Below are 26,122 nucleotides of genomic sequence, written 5' to 3'. Positions count from 1 at the left end.
AGACTACTAAAGAGATCATCATTACTCAAAGAAAACCCCAAAAACCAATGCATGATAGGAATAAACAGGTAACTTTCTTTGGAGTGGAAGCGGAGAGATCGCACCAGATGCCAATTCTAGATGTTATCACACCTGTGGTCACTGCAGCAGCAGGTGAATCCACTTTGTCCAAAAGGGATCTATTCCATTCAATTGCAAATGATCTAGATAAGACAGAGAACTGCAGCACGGGGACATAGCCGAGTTGGTCAGGTTGAGTGGTGATGAGTTTGCTATTTGGATGAATAAAGAAAGTCAAAAGTGTGAAAGATAAAAAACAAAAGGAGGAAGTGTGAAAAGTGAATGGGCCAAATTGAGGTGCATATGAAGACGTATGCTTTCTTCCAATTCATTAAATCGGGCTAATATGAATCAGGTGAATTGAGTTCTGCTTTTGGAAACTGGGTTAAGAAGGGGTGCACCGTTCCTGGAGGTACTGCAATACCAGGTCAATGCGTGGAGTGGACAGAGCAAGCTCTTTTTCCATCTCCCTGTTCTAAAAATCCATTTAATATATGGTCCCCAGATAGGGGACGTATCAGATATTAAACTGATAAGAACAGATACTACACTTGATCTTAGCCAAAAGGCCGAGAAGCGATAACCAGAATTGGTTTGGGCCTCGAGTGGCACCCTGGCCTATGCCGGACACATCTTAGGGAGAGAGAGCGAGAGGGAGACAAACCCACGCCTACACAAGACATTTTGTCACCCAAGCCAACCCTTGAAAAGGCTGCTTTGCAGAGCCAAAACAAGAAGAATGGTGCGTTTTGCAGCCGCCGCCCACTGCAATGAATCTGAATAACTCCTCCTTTAGGGCGCAAGCAACTCCCCTCCCCCTTGCAGTCTTTCCAATTCACGATACAAAAAGACGGACAGGACAGGTTGCCTGACTTTCCGTCACTGCCACCCTTTGCCATCCTTACCCGTAGAAAGCCCTTTCATCATCCCCAAACCCTAATCTTTTCCCTTTCCTTCCCAGCCCCCAAACCCTGCCCTCTGTACCTTTCTCACCACCCGCTTCCCTTCTCCTGTCATCCCCCTACCACCCGGGAAAAAAAGAGATTGCCCCCTCCTTCCACTAGCCCACCCTCCCACCCAAAGAACAACTTCTTCTGCGCAGCTTGTTTTCTAGGCAGCAGCGCTATTGTGATGTCATCGGGGGGCATTGTGACAAGCCGCCAGTGTTCCGTCTCTTCATGTTGTGCACAGTTCAAACGGAAAATACATCAACAGGCAGACTACAGAAAAGCTTACTATCAAAGGTTAGAGGGGGGCTTTCTCAGAGGGCTTTTTACAGTTTTTCTATTCCCAATTAGCCGTTTAAGTGTACTTATTGAAAGTAGTAATTCTTTCATAGGCCGCCCTTTCTTAGTATTTGACGTTCCTTATATTGCGGTATGAGGCTTCGCAGTAGGTTGCAAACATTCATCACCCATGACTGTCCCCAATTGAGCTCAGAAGCTCAATGTCTATCATGACCTCTCTTTTAGAATGTCCAAGAGCAAGCAAACTATTCCTCCAGGAGAGGGCGCCAACAGACTACTAAAGAGATCATCATTACTCAAAGAAAACCCCAAAAACCAATGCATGATAGGAATAAACAGGTAACTTTCTTTGGAGTGGAAGCGGAGAGATCGCACCAGATGCCAATTCTAGATGTTATCACACCTGTGGTCACTGCAGCAGCAGGTGAATCCACTTTGTCCAAAAGGGATCTATTCCATTCAATTGCAAATGATCTAGATAAGACAGAGAACTGCAGCACGGGGACATAGCCGAGTTGGTCAGGTTGAGTGGTGATGAGTTTGCTATTTGGATGAATAAAGAAAGTCAAAAGTGTGAAAGATAAAAAACAAAAGGAGGAAGTGTGAAAAGTGAATGGGCCAAATTGAGGTGCATATGAAGACGTATGCTTTCTTCCAATTCATTAAATCGGGCTAATATGAATCAGGTGAATTGAGTTCTGCTTTTGGAAACTGGGTTAAGAAGGGGTGCACCGTTCCTGGAGGTACTGCAATACCAGGTCAATGCGTGGAGTGGACAGAGCAAGCTCTTTTTCCATCTCCCTGTTCTAAAAATCCATTTAATATATGGTCCCCAGATAGGGGACGTATCAGATATTAAACTGATAAGAACAGATACTACACTTGATCTTAGCCAAAAGGCCGAGAAGCGATAACCAGAATTGGTTTGGGCCTCGAGTGGCACCCTGGCCTATGCCGGACACATCTTAGGGAGAGAGAGCGAGAGGGAGACAAACCCACGCCTACACAAGACATTTTGTCACCCAAGCCAACCCTTGAAAAGGCTGCTTTGCAGAGCCAAAACAAGAAGAATGGTGCGTTTTGCAGCCGCCGCCCACTGCAATGAATCTGAATAACTCCTCCTTTAGGGCGCAAGCAACTCCCCTCCCCCTTGCAGTCTTTCCAATTCACGATACAAAAAGACGGACAGGACAGGTTGCCTGACTTTCCGTCACTGCCACCCTTTGCCATCCTTACCCGTAGAAAGCCCTTTCATCATCCCCAAACCCTAATCTTTTCCCTTTCCTTCCCAGCCCCCAAACCCTGCCCTCTGTACCTTTCTCACCACCCGCTTCCCTTCTCCTGTCATCCCCCTACCACCCGGGAAAAAAAGAGATTGCCCCCTCCTTCCACTAGCCCACCCTCCCACCCAAAGAACAACTTCTTCTGCGCAGCTTGTTTTCTAGGCAGCAGCGCTATTGTGATGTCATCGGGGGGCATTGTGACAAGCCGCCAGTGTTCCGTCTCTTCATGTTGTGCACAGTTCAAACGGAAAATACATCAACAGGCAGACTACAGAAAAGCTTACTATCAAAGGTTAGAGGGGGGCTTTCTCAGAGGGCTTTTTACAGTTTTTCTATTCCCAATTAGCCGTTTAAGTGTACTTATTGAAAGTAGTAATTCTTTCATAGGCCGCCCTTTCTTAGTATTTGACGTTCCTTATATTGCGGTATGAGGCTTCGCAGTAGGTTGCAAACATTCATCACCCATGACTGTCCCCAATTGAGCTCAGAAGCTCAATGTCTATCATGACCTCTCTTTTAGAATGTCCAAGAGCAAGCAAACTATTCCTCCAGGAGAGGGCGCCAACAGACTACTAAAGAGATCATCATTACTCAAAGAAAACCCCAAAAACCAATGCATGATAGGAATAAACAGGTAACTTTCTTTGGAGTGGAAGCGGAGAGATCGCACCAGATGCCAATTCTAGATGTTATCACACCTGTGGTCACTGCAGCAGCAGGTGAATCCACTTTGTCCAAAAGGGATCTATTCCATTCAATTGCAAATGATCTAGATAAGACAGAGAACTGCAGCACGGGGACATAGCCGAGTTGGTCAGGTTGAGTGGTGATGAGTTTGCTATTTGGATGAATAAAGAAAGTCAAAAGTGTGAAAGATAAAAAACAAAAGGAGGAAGTGTGAAAAGTGAATGGGCCAAATTGAGGTGCATATGAAGACGTATGCTTTCTTCCAATTCATTAAATCGGGCTAATATGAATCAGGTGAATTGAGTTCTGCTTTTGGAAACTGGGTTAAGAAGGGGTGCACCGTTCCTGGAGGTACTGCAATACCAGGTCAATGCGTGGAGTGGACAGAGCAAGCTCTTTTTCCATCTCCCTGTTCTAAAAATCCATTTAATATATGGTCCCCAGATAGGGGACGTATCAGATATTAAACTGATAAGAACAGATACTACACTTGATCTTAGCCAAAAGGCCGAGAAGCGATAACCAGAATTGGTTTGGGCCTCGAGTGGCACCCTGGCCTATGCCGGACACATCTTAGGGAGAGAGAGCGAGAGGGAGACAAACCCACGCCTACACAAGACATTTTGTCACCCAAGCCAACCCTTGAAAAGGCTGCTTTGCAGAGCCAAAACAAGAAGAATGGTGCGTTTTGCAGCCGCCGCCCACTGCAATGAATCTGAATAACTCCTCCTTTAGGGCGCAAGCAACTCCCCTCCCCCTTGCAGTCTTTCCAATTCACGATACAAAAAGACGGACAGGACAGGTTGCCTGACTTTCCGTCACTGCCACCCTTTGCCATCCTTACCCGTAGAAAGCCCTTTCATCATCCCCAAACCCTAATCTTTTCCCTTTCCTTCCCAGCCCCCAAACCCTGCCCTCTGTACCTTTCTCACCACCCGCTTCCCTTCTCCTGTCATCCCCCTACCACCCGGGAAAAAAAGAGATTGCCCCCTCCTTCCACTAGCCCACCCTCCCACCCAAAGAACAACTTCTTCTGCGCAGCTTGTTTTCTAGGCAGCAGCGCTATTGTGATGTCATCGGGGGGCATTGTGACAAGCCGCCAGTGTTCCGTCTCTTCATGTTGTGCACAGTTCAAACGGAAAATACATCAACAGGCAGACTACAGAAAAGCTTACTATCAAAGGTTAGAGGGGGGCTTTCTCAGAGGGCTTTTTACAGTTTTTCTATTCCCAATTAGCCGTTTAAGTGTACTTATTGAAAGTAGTAATTCTTTCATAGGCCGCCCTTTCTTAGTATTTGACGTTCCTTATATTGCGGTATGAGGCTTCGCAGTAGGTTGCAAACATTCATCACCCATGACTGTCCCCAATTGAGCTCAGAAGCTCAATGTCTATCATGACCTCTCTTTTAGAATGTCCAAGAGCAAGCAAACTATTCCTCCAGGAGAGGGCGCCAACAGACTACTAAAGAGATCATCATTACTCAAAGAAAACCCCAAAAACCAATGCATGATAGGAATAAACAGGTAACTTTCTTTGGAGTGGAAGCGGAGAGATCGCACCAGATGCCAATTCTAGATGTTATCACACCTGTGGTCACTGCAGCAGCAGGTGAATCCACTTTGTCCAAAAGGGATCTATTCCATTCAATTGCAAATGATCTAGATAAGACAGAGAACTGCAGCACGGGGACATAGCCGAGTTGGTCAGGTTGAGTGGTGATGAGTTTGCTATTTGGATGAATAAAGAAAGTCAAAAGTGTGAAAGATAAAAAACAAAAGGAGGAAGTGTGAAAAGTGAATGGGCCAAATTGAGGTGCATATGAAGACGTATGCTTTCTTCCAATTCATTAAATCGGGCTAATATGAATCAGGTGAATTGAGTTCTGCTTTTGGAAACTGGGTTAAGAAGGGGTGCACCGTTCCTGGAGGTACTGCAATACCAGGTCAATGCGTGGAGTGGACAGAGCAAGCTCTTTTTCCATCTCCCTGTTCTAAAAATCCATTTAATATATGGTCCCCAGATAGGGGACGTATCAGATATTAAACTGATAAGAACAGATACTACACTTGATCTTAGCCAAAAGGCCGAGAAGCGATAACCAGAATTGGTTTGGGCCTCGAGTGGCACCCTGGCCTATGCCGGACACATCTTAGGGAGAGAGAGCGAGAGGGAGACAAACCCACGCCTACACAAGACATTTTGTCACCCAAGCCAACCCTTGAAAAGGCTGCTTTGCAGAGCCAAAACAAGAAGAATGGTGCGTTTTGCAGCCGCCGCCCACTGCAATGAATCTGAATAACTCCTCCTTTAGGGCGCAAGCAACTCCCCTCCCCCTTGCAGTCTTTCCAATTCACGATACAAAAAGACGGACAGGACAGGTTGCCTGACTTTCCGTCACTGCCACCCTTTGCCATCCTTACCCGTAGAAAGCCCTTTCATCATCCCCAAACCCTAATCTTTTCCCTTTCCTTCCCAGCCCCCAAACCCTGCCCTCTGTACCTTTCTCACCACCCGCTTCCCTTCTCCTGTCATCCCCCTACCACCCGGGAAAAAAAGAGATTGCCCCCTCCTTCCACTAGCCCACCCTCCCACCCAAAGAACAACTTCTTCTGCGCAGCTTGTTTTCTAGGCAGCAGCGCTATTGTGATGTCATCGGGGGGCATTGTGACAAGCCGCCAGTGTTCCGTCTCTTCATGTTGTGCACAGTTCAAACGGAAAATACATCAACAGGCAGACTACAGAAAAGCTTACTATCAAAGGTTAGAGGGGGGCTTTCTCAGAGGGCTTTTTACAGTTTTTCTATTCCCAATTAGCCGTTTAAGTGTACTTATTGAAAGTAGTAATTCTTTCATAGGCCGCCCTTTCTTAGTATTTGACGTTCCTTATATTGCGGTATGAGGCTTCGCAGTAGGTTGCAAACATTCATCACCCATGACTGTCCCCAATTGAGCTCAGAAGCTCAATGTCTATCATGACCTCTCTTTTAGAATGTCCAAGAGCAAGCAAACTATTCCTCCAGGAGAGGGCGCCAACAGACTACTAAAGAGATCATCATTACTCAAAGAAAACCCCAAAAACCAATGCATGATAGGAATAAACAGGTAACTTTCTTTGGAGTGGAAGCGGAGAGATCGCACCAGATGCCAATTCTAGATGTTATCACACCTGTGGTCACTGCAGCAGCAGGTGAATCCACTTTGTCCAAAAGGGATCTATTCCATTCAATTGCAAATGATCTAGATAAGACAGAGAACTGCAGCACGGGGACATAGCCGAGTTGGTCAGGTTGAGTGGTGATGAGTTTGCTATTTGGATGAATAAAGAAAGTCAAAAGTGTGAAAGATAAAAAACAAAAGGAGGAAGTGTGAAAAGTGAATGGGCCAAATTGAGGTGCATATGAAGACGTATGCTTTCTTCCAATTCATTAAATCGGGCTAATATGAATCAGGTGAATTGAGTTCTGCTTTTGGAAACTGGGTTAAGAAGGGGTGCACCGTTCCTGGAGGTACTGCAATACCAGGTCAATGCGTGGAGTGGACAGAGCAAGCTCTTTTTCCATCTCCCTGTTCTAAAAATCCATTTAATATATGGTCCCCAGATAGGGGACGTATCAGATATTAAACTGATAAGAACAGATACTACACTTGATCTTAGCCAAAAGGCCGAGAAGCGATAACCAGAATTGGTTTGGGCCTCGAGTGGCACCCTGGCCTATGCCGGACACATCTTAGGGAGAGAGAGCGAGAGGGAGACAAACCCACGCCTACACAAGACATTTTGTCACCCAAGCCAACCCTTGAAAAGGCTGCTTTGCAGAGCCAAAACAAGAAGAATGGTGCGTTTTGCAGCCGCCGCCCACTGCAATGAATCTGAATAACTCCTCCTTTAGGGCGCAAGCAACTCCCCTCCCCCTTGCAGTCTTTCCAATTCACGATACAAAAAGACGGACAGGACAGGTTGCCTGACTTTCCGTCACTGCCACCCTTTGCCATCCTTACCCGTAGAAAGCCCTTTCATCATCCCCAAACCCTAATCTTTTCCCTTTCCTTCCCAGCCCCCAAACCCTGCCCTCTGTACCTTTCTCACCACCCGCTTCCCTTCTCCTGTCATCCCCCTACCACCCGGGAAAAAAAGAGATTGCCCCCTCCTTCCACTAGCCCACCCTCCCACCCAAAGAACAACTTCTTCTGCGCAGCTTGTTTTCTAGGCAGCAGCGCTATTGTGATGTCATCGGGGGGCATTGTGACAAGCCGCCAGTGTTCCGTCTCTTCATGTTGTGCACAGTTCAAACGGAAAATACATCAACAGGCAGACTACAGAAAAGCTTACTATCAAAGGTTAGAGGGGGGCTTTCTCAGAGGGCTTTTTACAGTTTTTCTATTCCCAATTAGCCGTTTAAGTGTACTTATTGAAAGTAGTAATTCTTTCATAGGCCGCCCTTTCTTAGTATTTGACGTTCCTTATATTGCGGTATGAGGCTTCGCAGTAGGTTGCAAACATTCATCACCCATGACTGTCCCCAATTGAGCTCAGAAGCTCAATGTCTATCATGACCTCTCTTTTAGAATGTCCAAGAGCAAGCAAACTATTCCTCCAGGAGAGGGCGCCAACAGACTACTAAAGAGATCATCATTACTCAAAGAAAACCCCAAAAACCAATGCATGATAGGAATAAACAGGTAACTTTCTTTGGAGTGGAAGCGGAGAGATCGCACCAGATGCCAATTCTAGATGTTATCACACCTGTGGTCACTGCAGCAGCAGGTGAATCCACTTTGTCCAAAAGGGATCTATTCCATTCAATTGCAAATGATCTAGATAAGACAGAGAACTGCAGCACGGGGACATAGCCGAGTTGGTCAGGTTGAGTGGTGATGAGTTTGCTATTTGGATGAATAAAGAAAGTCAAAAGTGTGAAAGATAAAAAACAAAAGGAGGAAGTGTGAAAAGTGAATGGGCCAAATTGAGGTGCATATGAAGACGTATGCTTTCTTCCAATTCATTAAATCGGGCTAATATGAATCAGGTGAATTGAGTTCTGCTTTTGGAAACTGGGTTAAGAAGGGGTGCACCGTTCCTGGAGGTACTGCAATACCAGGTCAATGCGTGGAGTGGACAGAGCAAGCTCTTTTTCCATCTCCCTGTTCTAAAAATCCATTTAATATATGGTCCCCAGATAGGGGACGTATCAGATATTAAACTGATAAGAACAGATACTACACTTGATCTTAGCCAAAAGGCCGAGAAGCGATAACCAGAATTGGTTTGGGCCTCGAGTGGCACCCTGGCCTATGCCGGACACATCTTAGGGAGAGAGAGCGAGAGGGAGACAAACCCACGCCTACACAAGACATTTTGTCACCCAAGCCAACCCTTGAAAAGGCTGCTTTGCAGAGCCAAAACAAGAAGAATGGTGCGTTTTGCAGCCGCCGCCCACTGCAATGAATCTGAATAACTCCTCCTTTAGGGCGCAAGCAACTCCCCTCCCCCTTGCAGTCTTTCCAATTCACGATACAAAAAGACGGACAGGACAGGTTGCCTGACTTTCCGTCACTGCCACCCTTTGCCATCCTTACCCGTAGAAAGCCCTTTCATCATCCCCAAACCCTAATCTTTTCCCTTTCCTTCCCAGCCCCCAAACCCTGCCCTCTGTACCTTTCTCACCACCCGCTTCCCTTCTCCTGTCATCCCCCTACCACCCGGGAAAAAAAGAGATTGCCCCCTCCTTCCACTAGCCCACCCTCCCACCCAAAGAACAACTTCTTCTGCGCAGCTTGTTTTCTAGGCAGCAGCGCTATTGTGATGTCATCGGGGGGCATTGTGACAAGCCGCCAGTGTTCCGTCTCTTCATGTTGTGCACAGTTCAAACGGAAAATACATCAACAGGCAGACTACAGAAAAGCTTACTATCAAAGGTTAGAGGGGGGCTTTCTCAGAGGGCTTTTTACAGTTTTTCTATTCCCAATTAGCCGTTTAAGTGTACTTATTGAAAGTAGTAATTCTTTCATAGGCCGCCCTTTCTTAGTATTTGACGTTCCTTATATTGCGGTATGAGGCTTCGCAGTAGGTTGCAAACATTCATCACCCATGACTGTCCCCAATTGAGCTCAGAAGCTCAATGTCTATCATGACCTCTCTTTTAGAATGTCCAAGAGCAAGCAAACTATTCCTCCAGGAGAGGGCGCCAACAGACTACTAAAGAGATCATCATTACTCAAAGAAAACCCCAAAAACCAATGCATGATAGGAATAAACAGGTAACTTTCTTTGGAGTGGAAGCGGAGAGATCGCACCAGATGCCAATTCTAGATGTTATCACACCTGTGGTCACTGCAGCAGCAGGTGAATCCACTTTGTCCAAAAGGGATCTATTCCATTCAATTGCAAATGATCTAGATAAGACAGAGAACTGCAGCACGGGGACATAGCCGAGTTGGTCAGGTTGAGTGGTGATGAGTTTGCTATTTGGATGAATAAAGAAAGTCAAAAGTGTGAAAGATAAAAAACAAAAGGAGGAAGTGTGAAAAGTGAATGGGCCAAATTGAGGTGCATATGAAGACGTATGCTTTCTTCCAATTCATTAAATCGGGCTAATATGAATCAGGTGAATTGAGTTCTGCTTTTGGAAACTGGGTTAAGAAGGGGTGCACCGTTCCTGGAGGTACTGCAATACCAGGTCAATGCGTGGAGTGGACAGAGCAAGCTCTTTTTCCATCTCCCTGTTCTAAAAATCCATTTAATATATGGTCCCCAGATAGGGGACGTATCAGATATTAAACTGATAAGAACAGATACTACACTTGATCTTAGCCAAAAGGCCGAGAAGCGATAACCAGAATTGGTTTGGGCCTCGAGTGGCACCCTGGCCTATGCCGGACACATCTTAGGGAGAGAGAGCGAGAGGGAGACAAACCCACGCCTACACAAGACATTTTGTCACCCAAGCCAACCCTTGAAAAGGCTGCTTTGCAGAGCCAAAACAAGAAGAATGGTGCGTTTTGCAGCCGCCGCCCACTGCAATGAATCTGAATAACTCCTCCTTTAGGGCGCAAGCAACTCCCCTCCCCCTTGCAGTCTTTCCAATCGATACAAAAAGACGGACAGGACAGGTTGCCTGACTTTCCGTCACTGCCACCCTTTGCCATCCTTACCCGTAGAAAGCCCTTTCATCATCCCCAAACCCTAATCTTTTCCCTTTCCTTCCCAGCCCCCAAACCCTGCCCTCTGTACCTTTCTCACCACCCCGCTTCCCTTCTCCTGTCATCCCCCTACCCACCCGGGAAAAAAAGAGATTGCCCCCTCCTTCCACTAGCCCACCCTCCCACCCAAAGAACAACTTCTTCTGCGCAGCTTGTTTTCTAGGCAGCAGCGCTATTGTGATGTCATCGGGGGGCATTGTGACAAGCCGCCAGTGTTCCGTCTCTTCATGTTGTGCACAGTTCAAACGGAAAATACATCAACAGGCAGACTACAGAAAAGCTTACTATCAAAGGTTAGAGGGGGGCTTTCTCAGAGGGCTTTTTACAGTTTTTCTATTCCCAATTAGCCGTTTAAGTGTACTTATTGAAAGTAGTAATTCTTTCATAGGCCGCCCTTTCTTAGTATTTGACGTTCCTTATATTGCGGTATGAGGCTTCGCAGTAGGTTGCAAACATTCATCACCCATGACTGTCCCCAATTGAGCTCAGAAGCTCAATGTCTATCATGACCTCTCTTTTAGAATGTCCAAGAGCAAGCAAACTATTCCTCCAGGAGAGGGCGCCAACAGACTACTAAAGAGATCATCATTACTCAAAGAAAACCCCAAAAACCAATGCATGATAGGAATAAACAGGTAACTTTCTTTGGAGTGGAAGCGGAGAGATCGCACCAGATGCCAATTCTAGATGTTATCACACCTGTGGTCACTGCAGCAGCAGGTGAATCCACTTTGTCCAAAAGGGATCTATTCCATTCAATTGCAAATGATCTAGATAAGACAGAGAACTGCAGCACGGGGACATAGCCGAGTTGGTCAGGTTGAGTGGTGATGAGTTTGCTATTTGGATGAATAAAGAAAGTCAAAAGTGTGAAAGATAAAAAACAAAAGGAGGAAGTGTGAAAAGTGAATGGGCCAAATTGAGGTGCATATGAAGACGTATGCTTTCTTCCAATTCATTAAATCGGGCTAATATGAATCAGGTGAATTGAGTTCTGCTTTTGGAAACTGGGTTAAGAAGGGGTGCACCGTTCCTGGAGGTACTGCAATACCAGGTCAATGCGTGGAGTGGACAGAGCAAGCTCTTTTTCCATCTCCCTGTTCTAAAAATCCATTTAATATATGGTCCCCAGATAGGGGACGTATCAGATATTAAACTGATAAGAACAGATACTACACTTGATCTTAGCCAAAAGGCCGAGAAGCGATAACCAGAATTGGTTTGGGCCTCGAGTGGCACCCTGGCCTATGCCGGACACATCTTAGGGAGAGAGAGCGAGAGGGAGACAAACCCACGCCTACACAAGACATTTTGTCACCCAAGCCAACCCTTGAAAAGGCTGCTTTGCAGAGCCAAAACAAGAAGAATGGTGCGTTTTGCAGCCGCCGCCCACTGCAATGAATCTGAATAACTCCTCCTTTAGGGCGCAAGCAACTCCCCTCCCCCTTGCAGTCTTTCCAATTCACGATACCAAAAGACGGACAGGACAGGTTGCCTGACTTTCCGTCACTGCCACCCTTTGCCATCCTTACCCGTAGAAAGCCCTTTCATCATCCCCAAACCCTAATCTTTTCCCTTTCCTTCCCAGCCCCCAAACCCTGCCCTCTGTACCTTTCTCACCACCCGCTTCCCTTCTCCTGTCATCCCCCTACCACCCGGGAAAAAAAGAGATTGCCCCCTCCTTCCACTAGCCCACCCTCCCACCCAAAGAACAACTTCTTCTGCGCAGCTTGTTTTCTAGGCAGCAGCGCTATTGTGATGTCATCGGGGGGCATTGTGACAAGCCGCCAGTGTTCCGTCTCTTCATGTTGTGCACAGTTCAAACGGAAAATACATCAACAGGCAGACTACAGAAAAGCTTACTATCAAAGGTTAGAGGGGGGCTTTCTCAGAGGGCTTTTTACAGTTTTTCTATTCCCAATTAGCCGTTTAAGTGTACTTATTGAAAGTAGTAATTCTTTCATAGGCCGCCCTTTCTTAGTATTTGACGTTCCTTATATTGCGGTATGAGGCTTCGCAGTAGGTTGCAAACATTCATCACCCATGACTGTCCCCAATTGAGCTCAGAAGCTCAATGTCTATCATGACCTCTCTTTTAGAATGTCCAAGAGCAAGCAAACTATTCCTCCAGGAGAGGGCGCCAACAGACTACTAAAGAGATCATCATTACTCAAAGAAAACCCCAAAAACCAATGCATGATAGGAATAAACAGGTAACTTTCTTTGGAGTGGAAGCGGAGAGATCGCACCAGATGCCAATTCTAGATGTTATCACACCTGTGGTCACTGCAGCAGCAGGTGAATCCACTTTGTCCAAAAGGGATCTATTCCATTCAATTGCAAATGATCTAGATAAGACAGAGAACTGCAGCACGGGGACATAGCCGAGTTGGTCAGGTTGAGTGGTGATGAGTTTGCTATTTGGATGAATAAAGAAAGTCAAAAGTGTGAAAGATAAAAAACAAAAGGAGGAAGTGTGAAAAGTGAATGGGCCAAATTGAGGTGCATATGAAGACGTATGCTTTCTTCCAATTCATTAAATCGGGCTAATATGAATCAGGTGAATTGAGTTCTGCTTTTGGAAACTGGGTTAAGAAGGGGTGCACCGTTCCTGGAGGTACTGCAATACCAGGTCAATGCGTGGAGTGGACAGAGCAAGCTCTTTTTCCATCTCCCTGTTCTAAAAATCCATTTAATATATGGTCCCCAGATAGGGGACGTATCAGATATTAAACTGATAAGAACAGATACTACACTTGATCTTAGCCAAAAGGCCGAGAAGCGATAACCAGAATTGGTTTGGGCCTCGAGTGGCACCCTGGCCTATGCCGGACACATCTTAGGGAGAGAGAGCGAGAGGGAGACAAACCCACGCCTACACAAGACATTTTGTCACCCAAGCCAACCCTTGAAAAGGCTGCTTTGCAGAGCCAAAACAAGAAGAATGGTGCGTTTTGCAGCCGCCGCCCACTGCAATGAATCTGAATAACTCCTCCTTTAGGGCGCAAGCAACTCCCCTCCCCCTTGCAGTCTTTCCAATTCACGATACAAAAAGACGGACAGGACAGGTTGCCTGACTTTCCGTCACTGCCACCCTTTGCCATCCTTACCCGTAGAAAGCCCTTTCATCATCCCCAAACCCTAATCTTTTCCCTTTCCTTCCCAGCCCCCAAACCCTGCCCTCTGTACCTTTCTCACCACCCGCTTCCCTTCTCCTGTCATCCCCCTACCACCCGGGAAAAAAAGAGATTGCCCCCTCCTTCCACTAGCCCACCCTCCCACCCAAAGAACAACTTCTTCTGCGCAGCTTGTTTTCTAGGCAGCAGCGCTATTGTGATGTCATCGGGGGGCATTGTGACAAGCCGCCAGTGTTCCGTCTCTTCATGTTGTGCACAGTTCAAACGGAAAATACATCAACAGGCAGACTACAGAAAAGCTTACTATCAAAGGTTAGAGGGGGGCTTTCTCAGAGGGCTTTTTACAGTTTTTCTATTCCCAATTAGCCGTTTAAGTGTACTTATTGAAAGTAGTAATTCTTTCATAGGCCGCCCTTTCTTAGTATTTGACGTTCCTTATATTGCGGTATGAGGCTTCGCAGTAGGTTGCAAACATTCATCACCCATGACTGTCCCCAATTGAGCTCAGAAGCTCAATGTCTATCATGACCTCTCTTTTAGAATGTCCAAGAGCAAGCAAACTATTCCTCCAGGAGAGGGCGCCAACAGACTACTAAAGAGATCATCATTACTCAAAGAAAACCCCAAAAACCAATGCATGATAGGAATAAACAGGTAACTTTCTTTGGAGTGGAAGCGGAGAGATCGCACCAGATGCCAAGTTCTAGATGTTATCACACCTGTGGTCACTGCAGCAGCAGGTGAATCCACTTTGTCCAAAAGGGATCTATTCCATTCAATTGCAAATGATCTAGATAAGACAGAGAACTGCAGCACGGGGACATAGCCGAGTTGGTCAGGTTGAGTGGTGATGAGTTTGCTATTTGGATGAATAAAGAAAGTCAAAAGTGTGAAAGATAAAAAACAAAAGGAGGAAGTGTGAAAAGTGAATGGGCCAAATTGAGGTGCATATGAAGACGTATGCTTTCTTCCAATTCATTAAATCGGGCTAATATGAATCAGGTGAATTGAGTTCTGCTTTTGGAAACTGGGTTAAGAAGGGGTGCACCGTTCCTGGAGGTACTGCAATACCAGGTCAATGCGTGGAGTGGACAGAGCAAGCTCTTTTTCCATCTCCCTGTTCTAAAAATCCATTTAATATATGGTCCCCAGATAGGGGACGTATCAGATATTAAACTGATAAGAACAGATACTACACTTGATCTTAGCCAAAAGGCCGAGAAGCGATAACCAGAATTGGTTTGGGCCTCGAGTGGCACCCTGGCCTATGCCGGACACATCTTAGGGAGAGAGAGCGAGAGGGAGACAAACCCACGCCTACACAAGACATTTTGTCACCCAAGCCAACCCTTGAAAAGGCTGCTTTGCAGAGCCAAAACAAGAAGAATGGTGCGTTTTGCAGCCGCCGCCCACTGCAATGAATCTGAATAACTCCTCCTTTAGGGCGCAAGCAACTCCCCTCCCCCTTGCAGTCTTTCCAATTCACGATACAAAAAGACGGACAGGACAGGTTGCCTGACTTTCCGTCACTGCCACCCTTTGCCATCCTTACCCGTAGAAAGCCCTTTCATCATCCCCAAACCCTAATCTTTTCCCTTTCCTTCCCAGCCCCCAAACCCTGCCCTCTGTACCTTTCTCACCACCCGCTTCCCTTCTCCTGTCATCCCCCTACCACCCGGGAAAAAAAGAGATTGCCCCCTCCTTCCACTAGCCCACCCTCCCACCCAAAGAACAACTTCTTCTGCGCAGCTTGTTTTCTAGGCAGCAGCGCTATTGTGATGTCATCGGGGGGCATTGTGACAAGCCGCCAGTGTTCCGTCTCTTCATGTTGTGCACAGTTCAAACGGAAAATACATCAACAGGCAGACTACAGAAAAGCTTACTATCAAAGGTTAGAGGGGGGCTTTCTCAGAGGGCTTTTTACAGTTTTTCTATTCCCAATTAGCCGTTTAAGTGTACTTATTGAAAGTAGTAATTCTTTCATAGGCCGCCCTTTCTTAGTATTTGACGTTCCTTATATTGCGGTATGAGGCTTCGCAGTAGGTTGCAAACATTCATCACCCATGACTGTCCCCAATTGAGCTCAGAAGCTCAATGTCTATCATGACCTCTCTTTTAGAATGTCCAAGAGCAAGCAAACTATTCCTCCAGGAGAGGGCGCCAACAGACTACTAAAGAGATCATCATTACTCAAAGAAAACCCCAAAAACCAATGCATGATAGGAATAAACAGGTAACTTTCTTTGGAGTGGAAGCGGAGAGATCGCACCAGATGCCAATTCTAGATGTTATCACACCTGTGGTCACTGCAGCAGCAGGTGAATCCACTTTGTCCAAAAGGGATCTATTCCATTCAATTGCAAATGATCTAGATAAGACAGAGAACTGCAGCACGGGGACATAGCCGAGTTGGTCAGGTTGAGTGGTGATGAGTTTGCTATTTGGATGAATAAAGAAAGTCAAAAGTGTGAAAGATAAAAAACAAAAGGAGGAAGTGTGAAAAGTGAATGGGCCAAATTGAGGTGCATATGAAGACGTATGCTTTCTTCCAATTCATTAAATCGGGCTAATATGAATCAGGTGAATTGAGTTCTGCTTTTGGAAACTGGGTTAAGAAGGGGTGCACCGTTCCTGGAGGTACTGCAATACCAGGTCAATGCGTGGAGTGGACAGAGCAAGCTCTTTTTCCATCTCCCTGTTCTAAAAATCCATTTAATATATGGTCCCCAGATAGGGGACGTATCAGATATTAAACTGATAAGAACAGATACTACACTTGATCTTAGCCAAAAGGCCGAGAAGCGATAACCAGAATTGGTTTGGGCCTCGAGTGGCACCCTGGCCTATGCCGGACACATCTTAGGGAGAGAGAGCGAGAGGGAGACAAACCCACGCCTACACAAGACATTTTGTCACCCAAGCCAACCCTTGAAAAGGCTGCTTTGCAGAGCCAAAACAAGAAGAATGGTGCGTTTTGCAGCCGCCGCCCACTGCAATGAATCTGAATAACTCCTCCTTTAGGGCGCAAGCAACTCCCCTCCCCCTTGCAGTCTTTCCAATTCACGATACAAAAAGACGGACAGGACAGGTTGCCTGACTTTCCGTCACTGCCACCCTTTGCCATCCTTACCCGTAGAAAGCCCTTTCATCATCCCCAAACCCTAATCTTTTCCCTTTCCTTCCCAGCCCCCAAACCCTGCCCTCTGTACCTTTCTCACCACCCGCTTCCCTTCTCCTGTCATCCCCCTACCACCCGGGAAAAAAAGAGATTGCCCCCTCCTTCCACTAGCCCACCCTCCCACCCAAAGAACAACTTCTTCTGCGCAGCTTGTTTTCTAGGCAGCAGCGCTATTGTGATGTCATCGGGGGGCATTGTGACAAGCCGCCAGTGTTCCGTCTCTTCATGTTGTGCACAGTTCAAACGGAAAATACATCAACAGGCAGACTACAGAAAAGCTTACTATCAAAGGTTAGAGGGGGGCTTTCTCAGAGGGCTTTTTACAGTTTTTCTATTCCCAATTAGCCGTTTAAGTGTACTTATTGAAAGTAGTAATTCTTTCATAGGCCGCCCTTTCTTAGTATTTGACGTTCCTTATATTGCGGTATGAGGCTTCGCAGTAGGTTGCAAACATTCATCACCCATGACTGTCCCCAATTGAGCTCAGAAGCTCAATGTCTATCATGACCTCTCTTTTAGAATGTCCAAGAGCAAGCAAACTATTCCTCCAGGAGAGGGCGCCAACAGACTACTAAAGAGATCATCATTACTCAAAGAAAACCCCAAAAACCAATGCATGATAGGAATAAACAGGTAACTTTCTTTGGAGTGGAAGCGGAGAGATCGCACCAGATGCCAATTCTAGATGTTATCACACCTGTGGTCACTGCAGCAGCAGGTGAATCCACTTTGTCCAAAAGGGATCTATTCCATTCAATTGCAAATGATCTAGATAAGACAGAGAACTGCAGCACGGGGACATAGCCGAGTTGGTCAGGTTGAGTGGTGATGAGTTTGCTATTTGGATGAATAAAGAAAGTCAAAAGTGTGAAAGATAAAAAACAAAAGGAGGAAGTGTGAAAAGTGAATGGGCCAAATTGAGGTGCATATGAAGACGTATGCTTTCTTCCAATTCATTAAATCGGGCTAATATGAATCAGGTGAATTGAGTTCTGCTTTTGGAAACTGGGTTAAGAAGGGGTGCACCGTTCCTGGAGGTACTGCAATACCAGGTCAATGCGTGGAGTGGACAGAGCAAGCTCTTTTTCCATCTCCCTGTTCTAAAAATCCATTTAATATATGGTCCCCAGATAGGGGACGTATCAGATATTAAACTGATAAGAACAGATACTACACTTGATCTTAGCCAAAAGGCCGAGAAGCGATAACCAGAATTGGTTTGGGCCTCGAGTGGCACCCTGGCCTATGCCGGACACATCTTAGGGAGAGAGAGCGAGAGGGAGACAAACCCACGCCTACACAAGACATTTTGTCACCCAAGCCAACCCTTGAAAAGGCTGCTTTGCAGAGCCAAAACAAGAAGAATGGTGCGTTTTGCAGCCGCCGCCCACTGCAATGAATCTGAATAACTCCTCCTTTAGGGCGCAAGCAACTCCCCTCCCCCTTGCAGTCTTTCCAATTCACGATACAAAAAGACGGACAGGACAGGTTGCCTGACTTTCCGTCACTGCCACCCTTTGCCATCCTTACCCGTAGAAAGCCCTTTCATCATCCCCAAACCCTAATCTTTTCCCTTTCCTTCCCAGCCCCCAAACCCTGCCCTCTGTACCTTTCTCACCACCCGCTTCCCTTCTCCTGTCATCCCCCTACCACCCGGGAAAAAAAGAGATTGCCCCCTCCTTCCACTAGCCCACCCTCCCACCCAAAGAACAACTTCTTCTGCGCAGCTTGTTTTCTAGGCAGCAGCGCTATTGTGATGTCATCGGGGGGCATTGTGACAAGCCGCCAGTGTTCCGTCTCTTCATGTTGTGCACAGTTCAAACGGAAAATACATCAACAGGCAGACTACAGAAAAGCTTACTATCAAAGGTTAGAGGGGGGCTTTCTCAGAGGGCTTTTTACAGTTTTTCTATTCCCAATTAGCCGTTTAAGTGTACTTATTGAAAGTAGTAATTCTTTCATAGGCCGCCCTTTCTTAGTATTTGACGTTCCTTATATTGCGGTATGAGGCTTCGCAGTAGGTTGCAAACATTCATCACCCATGACTGTCCCCAATTGAGCTCAGAAGCTCAATGTCTATCATGACCTCTCTTTTAGAATGTCCAAGAGCAAGCAAACTATTCCTCCAGGAGAGGGCGCCAACAGACTACTAAAGAGATCATCATTACTCAAAGAAAACCCCAAAAACCAATGCATGATAGGAATAAACAGGTAACTTTCTTTGGAGTGGAAGCGGAGAGATCGCACCAGATGCCAATTCTAGATGTTATCACACCTGTGGTCACTGCAGCAGCAGGTGAATCCACTTTGTCCAAAAGGGATCTATTCCATTCAATTGCAAATGATCTAGATAAGACAGAGAACTGCAGCACGGGGACATAGCCGAGTTGGTCAGGTTGAGTGGTGATGAGTTTGCTATTTGGATGAATAAAGAAAGTCAAAAGTGTGAAAGATAAAAAACAAAAGGAGGAAGTGTGAAAAGTGAATGGGCCAAATTGAGGTGCATATGAAGACGTATGCTTTCTTCCAATTCATTAAATCGGGCTAATATGAATCAGGTGAATTGAGTTCTGCTTTTGGAAACTGGGTTAAGAAGGGGTGCACCGTTCCTGGAGGTACTGCAATACCAGGTCAATGCGTGGAGTGGACAGAGCAAGCTCTTTTTCCATCTCCCTGTTCTAAAAATCCATTTAATATATGGTCCCCAGATAGGGGACGTATCAGATATTAAACTGATAAGAACAGATACTACACTTGATCTTAGCCAAAAGGCCGAGAAGCGATAACCAGAATTGGTTTGGGCCTCGAGTGGCACCCTGGCCTATGCCGGACACATCTTAGGGAGAGAGAGCGAGAGGGAGACAAACCCACGCCTACACAAGACATTTTGTCACCCAAGCCAACCCTTGAAAAGGCTGCTTTGCAGAGCCAAAACAAGAAGAATGGTGCGTTTTGCAGCCGCCGCCCACTGCAATGAATCTGAATAACTCCTCCTTTAGGGCGCAAGCAACTCCCCTCCCCCTTGCAGTCTTTCCAATTCACGATACAAAAAGACGGACAGGACAGGTTGCCTGACTTTCCGTCACTGCCACCCTTTGCCATCCTTACCCGTAGAAAGCCCTTTCATCATCCCCAAACCCTAATCTTTTCCCTTTCCTTCCCAGCCCCCAAACCCTGCCCTCTGTACCTTTCTCACCACCCGCTTCCCTTCTCCTGTCATCCCCCTACCACCCGGGAAAAAAAGAGATTGCCCCCTCCTTCCACTAGCCCACCCTCCCACCCAAAGAACAACTTCTTCTGCGCAGCTTGTTTTCTAGGCAGCAGCGCTATTGTGATGTCATCGGGGGGCATTGTGACAAGCCGCCAGTGTTCCGTCTCTTCATGTTGTGCACAGTTCAAACGGAAAATACATCAACAGGCAGACTACAGAAAAGCTTACTATCAAAGGTTAGAGGGGGGCTTTCTCAGAGGGCTTTTTACAGTTTTTCTATTCCCAATTAGCCGTTTAAGTGTACTTATTGAAAGTAGTAATTCTTTCATAGGCCGCCCTTTCTTAGTATTTGACGTTCCTTATATTGCGGTATGAGGCTTCGCAGTAGGTTGCAAACATTCATCACCCATGACTGTCCCCAATTGAGCTCAGAAGCTCAATGTCTATCATGACCTCTCTTTTAGAATGTCCAAGAGCAAGCAAACTATTCCTCCAGGAGAGGGCGCCAACAGACTACTAAAGAGATCATCATTACTCAAAGAAAACCCCAAAAACCAATGCATGATAGGAATAAACAGGTAACTTTCTTTGGAGTGGAAGCGGAGAGATCGCACCAGATGCCAATTCTAGATGTTATCACACCTGTGGTCACTGCAGCAGCAGGTGAATCCACTTTGTCCAAAAGGGATCTATTCCATTCAATTGCAAATGATCTAGATAAGACAGAGAACTGCAGCACGGGGACATAGCCGAGTTGGTCAGGTTGAGTGGTGATGAGTTTGCTATTTGGATGAATAAAGAAAGTCAAAAGTGTGAAAGATAAAAAACAAAAGGAGGAAGTGTGAAAAGTGAATGGGCCAAATTGAGGTGCATATGAAGACGTATGCTTTCTTCCAATTCATTAAATCGGGCTAATATGAATCAGGTGAATTGAGTTCTGCTTTTGGAAACTGGGTTAAGAAGGGGTGCACCGTTCCTGGAGGTACTGCAATACCAGGTCAATGCGTGGAGTGGACAGAGCAAGCTCTTTTTCCATCTCCCTGTTCTAAAAATCCATTTAATATATGGTCCCCAGATAGGGGACGTATCAGATATTAAACTGATAAGAACAGATACTACACTTGATCTTAGCCAAAAGGCCGAGAAGCGATAACCAGAATTGGTTTGGGCCTCGAGTGGCACCCTGGCCTATGCCGGACACATCTTAGGGAGAGAGAGCGAGAGGGAGACAAACCCACGCCTACACAAGACATTTTGTCACCCAAGCCAACCCTTGAAAAGGCTGCTTTGCAGAGCCAAAACAAGAAGAATGGTGCGTTTTGCAGCCGCCGCCCACTGCAATGAATCTGAATAACTCCTCCTTTAGGGCGCAAGCAACTCCCCTCCCCCTTGCAGTCTTTCCAATTCACGATACAAAAAGACGGACAGGACAGGTTGCCTGACTTTCCGTCACTGCCACCCTTTGCCATCCTTACCCGTAGAAAGCCCTTTCATCATCCCCAAACCCTAATCTTTTCCCTTTCCTTCCCAGCCCCCAAACCCTGCCCTCTGTACCTTTCTCACCACCCGCTTCCCTTCTCCTGTCATCCCCCTACCACCCGGGAAAAAAAGAGATTGCCCCCTCCTTCCACTAGCCCACCCTCCCACCCAAAGAACAACTTCTTCTGCGCAGCTTGTTTTCTAGGCAGCAGCGCTATTGTGATGTCATCGGGGGGCATTGTGACAAGCCGCCAGTGTTCCGTCTCTTCATGTTGTGCACAGTTCAAACGGAAAATACATCAACAGGCAGACTACAGAAAAGCTTACTATCAAAGGTTAGAGGGGGGCTTTCTCAGAGGGCTTTTTACAGTTTTTCTATTCCCAATTAGCCGTTTAAGTGTACTTATTGAAAGTAGTAATTCTTTCATAGGCCGCCCTTTCTTAGTATTTGACGTTCCTTATATTGCGGTATGAGGCTTCGCAGTAGGTTGCAAACATTCATCACCCATGACTGTCCCCAATTGAGCTCAGAAGCTCAATGTCTATCATGACCTCTCTTTTAGAATGTCCAAGAGCAAGCAAACTATTCCTCCAGGAGAGGGCGCCAACAGACTACTAAAGAGATCATCATTACTCAAAGAAAACCCCAAAAACCAATGCATGATAGGAATAAACAGGTAACTTTCTTTGGAGTGGAAGCGGAGAGATCGCACCAGATGCCAATTCTAGATGTTATCACACCTGTGGTCACTGCAGCAGCAGGTGAATCCACTTTGTCCAAAAGGGATCTATTCCATTCAATTGCAAATGATCTAGATAAGACAGAGAACTGCAGCACGGGGACATAGCCGAGTTGGTCAGGTTGAGTGGTGATGAGTTTGCTATTTGGATGAATAAAGAAAGTCAAAAGTGTGAAAGATAAAAAACAAAAGGAGGAAGTGTGAAAAGTGAATGGGCCAAATTGAGGTGCATATGAAGACGTATGCTTTCTTCCAATTCATTAAATCGGGCTAATATGAATCAGGTGAATTGAGTTCTGCTTTTGGAAACTGGGTTAAGAAGGGGTGCACCGTTCCTGGAGGTACTGCAATACCAGGTCAATGCGTGGAGTGGACAGAGCAAGCTCTTTTTCCATCTCCCTGTTCTAAAAATCCATTTAATATATGGTCCCCAGATAGGGGACGTATCAGATATTAAACTGATAAGAACAGATACTACACTTGATCTTAGCCAAAAGGCCGAGAAGCGATAACCAGAATTGGTTTGGGCCTCGAGTGGCACCCTGGCCTATGCCGGACACATCTTAGGGAGAGAGAGCGAGAGGGAGACAAACCCACGCCTACACAAGACATTTTGTCACCCAAGCCAACCCTTGAAAAGGCTGCTTTGCAGAGCCAAAACAAGAAGAATGGTGCGTTTTGCAGCCGCCGCCCACTGCAATGAATCTGAATAACTCCTCCTTTAGGGCGCAAGCAACTCCCCTCCCCCTTGCAGTCTTTCCAATTCACGATACAAAAAGACGGACAGGACAGGTTGCCTGACTTTCCGTCACTGCCACCCTTTGCCATCCTTACCCGTAGAAAGCCCTTTCATCATCCCCAAACCCTAATCTTTTCCCTTTCCTTCCCAGCCCCCAAACCCTGCCCTCTGTACCTTTCTCACCACCCGCTTCCCTTCTCCTGTCATCCCCCTACCACCCGGGAAAAAAAGAGATTGCCCCCTCCTTCCACTAGCCCACCCTCCCACCCAAAGAACAACTTCTTCTGCGCAGCTTGTTTTCTAGGCAGCAGCGCTATTGTGATGTCATCGGGGGGCATTGTGACAAGCCGCCAGTGTTCCGTCTCTTCATGTTGTGCACAGTTCAAACGGAAAATACATCAACAGGCAGACTACAGAAAAGCTTACTATCAAAGGTTAGAGGGGGGCTTTCTCAGAGGGCTTTTTACAGTTTTTCTATTCCCAATTAGCCGTTTAAGTGTACTTATTGAAAGTAGTAATTCTTTCATAGGCCGCCCTTTCTTAGTATTTGACGTTCCTTATATTGCGGTATGAGGCTTCGCAGTAGGTTGCAAACATTCATCACCCATGACTGTCCCCAATTGAGCTCAGAAGCTCAATGTCTATCATGACCTCTCTTTTAGAATGTCCAAGAGCAAGCAAACTATTCCTCCAGGAGAGGGCGCCAACAGACTACTAAAGAGATCATCATTACTCAAAGAAAACCCCAAAAACCAATGCATGATAGGAATAAACAGGTAACTTTCTTTGGAGTGGAAGCGGAGAGATCGCACCAGATGCCAATTCTAGATGTTATCACACCTGTGGTCACTGCAGCAGCAGGTGAATCCACTTTGTCCAAAAGGGATCTATTCCATTCAATTGCAAATGATCTAGATAAGACAGAGAACTGCAGCACGGGGACATAGCCGAGTTGGTCAGGTTGAGTGGTGATGAGTTTGCTATTTGGATGAATAAAGAAAGTCAAAAGTGTGAAAGATAAAAAACAAAAGGAGGAAGTGTGAAAAGTGAATGGGCCAAATTGAGGTGCATATGAAGACGTATGCTTTCTTCCAATTCATTAAATCGGGCTAATATGAATCAGGTGAATTGAGTTCTGCTTTTGGAAACTGGGTTAAGAAGGGGTGCACCGTTCCTGGAGGTACTGCAATACCAGGTCAATGCGTGGAGTGGACAGAGCAAGCTCTTTTTCCATCTCCCTGTTCTAAAAATCCATTTAATATATGGTCCCCAGATAGGGGACGTATCAGATATTAAACTGATAAGAACAGATACTACACTTGATCTTAGCCAAAAGGCCGAGAAGCGATAACCAGAATTGGTTTGGGCCTCGAGTGGCACCCTGGCCTATGCCGGACACATCTTAGGGAGAGAGAGCGAGAGGGAGACAAACCCACGCCTACACAAGACATTTTGTCACCCAAGCCAACCCTTGAAAAGGCTGCTTTGCAGAGCCAAAACAAGAAGAATGGTGCGTTTTGCAGCCGCCGCCCACTGCAATGAATCTGAATAACTCCTCCTTTAGGGCGCAAGCAACTCCCCTCCCCCTTGCAGTCTTTCCAATTCACGATACAAAAAGACGGACAGGACAGGTTGCCTGACTTTCCGTCACTGCCACCCTTTGCCATCCTTACCCGTAGAAAGCCCTTTCATCATCCCCAAACCCTAATCTTTTCCCTTTCCTTCCCAGCCCCCAAACCCTGCCCTCTGTACCTTTCTCACCACCCGCTTCCCTTCTCCTGTCATCCCCCTACCACCCGGGAAAAAAAGAGATTGCCCCCTCCTTCCACTAGCCCACCCTCCCACCCAAAGAACAACTTCTTCTGCGCAGCTTGTTTTCTAGGCAGCAGCGCTATTGTGATGTCATCGGGGGGCATTGTGACAAGCCGCCAGTGTTCCGTCTCTTCATGTTGTGCACAGTTCAAACGGAAAATACATCAACAGGCAGACTACAGAAAAGCTTACTATCAAAGGTTAGAGGGGGGCTTTCTCAGAGGGCTTTTTACAGTTTTTCTATTCCCAATTAGCCGTTTAAGTGTACTTATTGAAAGTAGTAATTCTTTCATAGGCCGCCCTTTCTTAGTATTTGACGTTCCTTATATTGCGGTATGAGGCTTCGCAGTAGGTTGCAAACATTCATCACCCATGACTGTCCCCAATTGAGCTCAGAAGCTCAATGTCTATCATGACCTCTCTTTTAGAATGTCCAAGAGCAAGCAAACTATTCCTCCAGGAGAGGGCGCCAACAGACTACTAAAGAGATCATCATTACTCAAAGAAAACCCCAAAAACCAATGCATGATAGGAATAAACAGGTAACTTTCTTTGGAGTGGAAGCGGAGAGATCGCACCAGATGCCAATTCTAGATGTTATCACACCTGTGGTCACTGCAGCAGCAGGTGAATCCACTTTGTCCAAAAGGGATCTATTCCATTCAATTGCAAATGATCTAGATAAGACAGAGAACTGCAGCACGGGGACATAGCCGAGTTGGTCAGGTTGAGTGGTGATGAGTTTGCTATTTGGATGAATAAAGAAAGTCAAAAGTGTGAAAGATAAAAAACAAAAGGAGGAAGTGTGAAAAGTGAATGGGCCAAATTGAGGTGCATATGAAGACGTATGCTTTCTTCCAATTCATTAAATCGGGCTAATATGAATCAGGTGAATTGAGTTCTGCTTTTGGAAACTGGGTTAAGAAGGGGTGCACCGTTCCTGGAGGTACTGCAATACCAGGTCAATGCGTGGAGTGGACAGAGCAAGCTCTTTTTCCATCTCCCTGTTCTAAAAATCCATTTAATATATGGTCCCCAGATAGGGGACGTATCAGATATTAAACTGATAAGAACAGATACTACACTTGATCTTAGCCAAAAGGCCGAGAAGCGATAACCAGAATTGGTTTGGGCCTCGAGTGGCACCCTGGCCTATGCCGGACACATCTTAGGGAGAGAGAGCGAGAGGGAGACAAACCCACGCCTACACAAGACATTTTGTCACCCAAGCCAACCCTTGAAAAGGCTGCTTTGCAGAGCCAAAACAAGAAGAATGGTGCGTTTTGCAGCCGCCGCCCACTGCAATGAATCTGAATAACTCCTCCTTTAGGGCGCAAGCAACTCCCCT

At 46.3% G+C, this 26,122-nt stretch overlaps 17 non-coding genes across 17 annotated transcripts; all 17 read right to left on the bottom strand.

Annotated features, from left to right (window-relative positions):
* Nucleotides 1–450: 450 nt before the first annotated feature.
* LOC142268701 (U2 spliceosomal RNA) lies at nucleotides 451–641 on the bottom strand. Its single transcript, XR_012734329.1, has one exon. It is a non-coding gene; the product is annotated as a U2 spliceosomal RNA (small nuclear RNA).
* A 1,387-nt stretch (nucleotides 642–2,028) lies between these two features.
* On the bottom strand, nucleotides 2,029–2,219 carry LOC142268700 (U2 spliceosomal RNA). Its single transcript, XR_012734328.1, has one exon. It is a non-coding gene; the product is annotated as a U2 spliceosomal RNA (small nuclear RNA).
* A 1,387-nt stretch (nucleotides 2,220–3,606) lies between these two features.
* LOC142268698 (U2 spliceosomal RNA) lies at nucleotides 3,607–3,797 on the bottom strand. Its single transcript, XR_012734326.1, has one exon. It is a non-coding gene; the product is annotated as a U2 spliceosomal RNA (small nuclear RNA).
* Nucleotides 3,798–5,184: 1,387 nt separating this feature from the next.
* LOC142268697 (U2 spliceosomal RNA) lies at nucleotides 5,185–5,375 on the bottom strand. The gene has a single exon (XR_012734325.1). It is a non-coding gene; the product is annotated as a U2 spliceosomal RNA (small nuclear RNA).
* A 1,387-nt stretch (nucleotides 5,376–6,762) lies between these two features.
* On the bottom strand, nucleotides 6,763–6,953 carry LOC142268696 (U2 spliceosomal RNA). The gene has a single exon (XR_012734324.1). It is a non-coding gene; the product is annotated as a U2 spliceosomal RNA (small nuclear RNA).
* A 1,387-nt stretch (nucleotides 6,954–8,340) lies between these two features.
* Nucleotides 8,341–8,531, bottom strand: LOC142268695 (U2 spliceosomal RNA). Its single transcript, XR_012734323.1, has one exon. It is a non-coding gene; the product is annotated as a U2 spliceosomal RNA (small nuclear RNA).
* Nucleotides 8,532–9,918: 1,387 nt separating this feature from the next.
* On the bottom strand, nucleotides 9,919–10,109 carry LOC142268694 (U2 spliceosomal RNA). The gene has a single exon (XR_012734322.1). It is a non-coding gene; the product is annotated as a U2 spliceosomal RNA (small nuclear RNA).
* A 1,386-nt stretch (nucleotides 10,110–11,495) lies between these two features.
* On the bottom strand, nucleotides 11,496–11,686 carry LOC142268693 (U2 spliceosomal RNA). The gene has a single exon (XR_012734321.1). It is a non-coding gene; the product is annotated as a U2 spliceosomal RNA (small nuclear RNA).
* A 1,387-nt stretch (nucleotides 11,687–13,073) lies between these two features.
* On the bottom strand, nucleotides 13,074–13,264 carry LOC142268692 (U2 spliceosomal RNA). Its single transcript, XR_012734320.1, has one exon. It is a non-coding gene; the product is annotated as a U2 spliceosomal RNA (small nuclear RNA).
* Nucleotides 13,265–14,652: 1,388 nt separating this feature from the next.
* Nucleotides 14,653–14,843, bottom strand: LOC142268690 (U2 spliceosomal RNA). The gene has a single exon (XR_012734319.1). It is a non-coding gene; the product is annotated as a U2 spliceosomal RNA (small nuclear RNA).
* Nucleotides 14,844–16,230: 1,387 nt separating this feature from the next.
* On the bottom strand, nucleotides 16,231–16,421 carry LOC142268689 (U2 spliceosomal RNA). Its single transcript, XR_012734318.1, has one exon. It is a non-coding gene; the product is annotated as a U2 spliceosomal RNA (small nuclear RNA).
* Nucleotides 16,422–17,808: 1,387 nt separating this feature from the next.
* Nucleotides 17,809–17,999, bottom strand: LOC142268681 (U2 spliceosomal RNA). The gene has a single exon (XR_012734315.1). It is a non-coding gene; the product is annotated as a U2 spliceosomal RNA (small nuclear RNA).
* A 1,387-nt stretch (nucleotides 18,000–19,386) lies between these two features.
* On the bottom strand, nucleotides 19,387–19,577 carry LOC142268736 (U2 spliceosomal RNA). Its single transcript, XR_012734360.1, has one exon. It is a non-coding gene; the product is annotated as a U2 spliceosomal RNA (small nuclear RNA).
* A 1,387-nt stretch (nucleotides 19,578–20,964) lies between these two features.
* LOC142268723 (U2 spliceosomal RNA) lies at nucleotides 20,965–21,155 on the bottom strand. The gene has a single exon (XR_012734349.1). It is a non-coding gene; the product is annotated as a U2 spliceosomal RNA (small nuclear RNA).
* Nucleotides 21,156–22,542: 1,387 nt separating this feature from the next.
* On the bottom strand, nucleotides 22,543–22,733 carry LOC142268711 (U2 spliceosomal RNA). Its single transcript, XR_012734338.1, has one exon. It is a non-coding gene; the product is annotated as a U2 spliceosomal RNA (small nuclear RNA).
* A 1,387-nt stretch (nucleotides 22,734–24,120) lies between these two features.
* On the bottom strand, nucleotides 24,121–24,311 carry LOC142268699 (U2 spliceosomal RNA). Its single transcript, XR_012734327.1, has one exon. It is a non-coding gene; the product is annotated as a U2 spliceosomal RNA (small nuclear RNA).
* Nucleotides 24,312–25,698: 1,387 nt separating this feature from the next.
* On the bottom strand, nucleotides 25,699–25,889 carry LOC142268674 (U2 spliceosomal RNA). The gene has a single exon (XR_012734312.1). It is a non-coding gene; the product is annotated as a U2 spliceosomal RNA (small nuclear RNA).
* Between the last annotated feature and the right edge of the window lie 233 nt (nucleotides 25,890–26,122).

Source organism: Anomaloglossus baeobatrachus, unplaced genomic scaffold (genome assembly GCF_048569485.1).
Source record: "Anomaloglossus baeobatrachus isolate aAnoBae1 unplaced genomic scaffold, aAnoBae1.hap1 Scaffold_3077, whole genome shotgun sequence".
NCBI classification, from domain to species: Eukaryota; Metazoa; Chordata; class Amphibia; order Anura; family Aromobatidae; genus Anomaloglossus; species Anomaloglossus baeobatrachus.
Note: the sequence above shows the minus strand (reverse complement) of the source record. Positions and strands in the feature narration are given on the sequence as shown.